Genomic DNA, 2,324 nt, shown 5'->3' with positions numbered 1-2,324 from the left:
GGGCTGAGGCCTGACTTCAGCAGGGAGGTGCTTTGTGTTACATTGTGTCAAAGAATCCACTTACATTTCCCCAAATTACCTCCGGTGGGGGACAGATCTGGGGCCTTGGGAACTGGGGAGCCCCCGCTGGGGCAGGAAGGAACCCCTGGGAAGCTCACACCCCTGAGAGAGTGGAGCTGTGGCCAGGCCTCATCCCCGCCCTGGAGCCCATGCGGCTGTGTGCCTGATGGGGGCACCTCCCTAGTCCTCCCCTGCCCCCACCCCCACCAGGCGGGGGTGCCCAGACCCCAGGGCCTGTCCCTCTTCTCTGCCCCCAGGCCCTGGGAGCTGTAACCTGTGGCAGGGCCTTGTTTCCTGGGGAACTGGAAGGTTCCAGACTGGAGTGAGACCATTGGACGGAGGGAGGGTGGGGAGTGAGCTGGGGGGCCTGGGGTGGGGGGCGCAGAAGCCAATGACCCCTGGGCTGAGGCCCTGCTGCTCAGTTATCTTAGCTCAGCAAATACCCGGAGGCAAGGGTCGGGGACCTGCTGCTAGGTGGAGCGGGCCGCTCTCCCCTCCCAGGGCGCCCCCGGGGTGGGGGTGGTGGTGGGGGCAACCCACCTTGGCCCCTGCCCCACCAGGACAGCTAGTCATGGCCTGATTCTACGTGGCAGGGCGTGGGGCCTGTGTACGCCCTCCTCCCTGCCTGCCGGCCTGTGATCCTGGGAATGGACTTGGGCCTGGGGGTGGTGGCGAGAGGGGCGGGGGTGGGAGACAACTGTAACCCCCTTATCCCTGAGGCCCTTGGTTCCTGTAGCTTTGGGTAGTGGAGGAGGGGTGACTTCATCTACCGAAAGCCTGTTGGGGGACAGGGAGGGGGGCAGAGACCCCAGGAGAGAGCAGATAGGAAATTTCAAGGGCGGAAGCCACCCCACTACCCCCACCTCAAAGCCAGGCAGCGTGGGAGGAAGGCCACCCCTTCCCTCCGTCCCCCCACCCCAGCAGCTGTTCCTGGCCTATGGGGTGGGGTGGGGCCTCTCTTTGGTAGGAATGCCCACCTTCACAAATCTAGGGAGCTTAGCCGGGGATGTGTGTGTGTGGGGGCGCTGCAGATCTGTCAGCTCCAAGCTGAGGGGACAGCTGCTATCCAGAGGGTCCAGTAGCTGCCCTCTTGGACCCTTGGCCTGGGCCCCCACCCTGGGCTCCCCATTTGCAAGCCCCCCCCCCATCCCTACCCCTGCTAGCCTGCTGCACCCTCTGGCCCCTGCTTTCAGCCGGGCAGGAGGCACAGAGGGGCAGGGGTTGTCAGTCATTGTGTAAGCGGCCAGGGCTGCAATGCCAAGGCATGCATGGGACCCCTCACTCAGCATGGGGGTCCGAGGCTGGGAAGAGGGGTTGGGGGACAGGCTGACAGATGGGGCCAGCTGCCCACCAGGCCTCTCAGCCCCCTCCAGGACAAGCTGGGAGAGGCCCTGAGTCACACGGCCCCGCTCCCACCCCCAGCCCCCAGATCCTAATCCCCTGTCATCCTCTCCCATGGAGTATTTCCCACATTCCCGGGCCTGGGAAAGCTGTCTTCACATGCGTCAGCCTGAGGGGGCCAGCTGTGGGGCAAGGGTGCCAGTGCAGGGAGCCCCGATTACCGGCCGTCATGGGAAAACGCGCCAGGCCTCCTGGCCGCGGCGCTGGGCGCGCAGATGGGAGTGGGAACTGCCAGTGCCCACAGGCCAGCTGGTACCTGGCTCCCCCCAAGATGTCCACACATCTGGGACAGGGTCTACCAATCCACCGAGTGAGGGGCTTCTATGACTTGCCTCCCCATCCCCTGGGAGGACCCAGGGGCGGCTGGTGGCACGTTGCCCAGGAGGCCTGGAGGAGAAACCAGACTGGAGTCCCATGTCCAGCAGTTAATGGCGCTCTGCTCCCAGACTGGCCCAAGGGCCCCTTCTCTCCGACACTCCCAGATGACCTGGGTCTCTGTCCTCAGGGGAGCTGTCCACATCATGTCCCTGAGGACAGCCTGCAGGCCCAGGAGTCTGTGAGGGGACTGTCACTGTGGAGCTTTTGCAGAGGGTGGCCGGCAGGCCCTTTTCTGCTCCCCAGGGCTGACCGTGGCCTCCCGCCACAGTCCAGAGCCCCAGCCCCGGAGGGCAGCACCAGCCCACCCTGCCCTCCTGCGTCTCACTGAGCCCCACTCTCCATGACAAACATCAGCATCCTCTCCCCTGCTCACTGGGTGGACCCCAAAACTATGAGCTACAAGGGGCCCCAAGGGGCAGCACCCTTTCCCGGCCAAGCACCTCTGGCTACCAGAACAGCCCCATTGTCCCCCAGGCCCTGGAGCC

This window comes from Echinops telfairi, unplaced genomic scaffold, assembly GCF_000313985.2.
Source record: "Echinops telfairi isolate 266 unplaced genomic scaffold, ASM31398v2 ScPeMD7_37;HRSCAF=141, whole genome shotgun sequence".
NCBI classification, from domain to species: Eukaryota; Metazoa; Chordata; class Mammalia; order Afrosoricida; family Tenrecidae; genus Echinops; species Echinops telfairi.
This window is presented reverse-complemented; position numbering follows the sequence as displayed.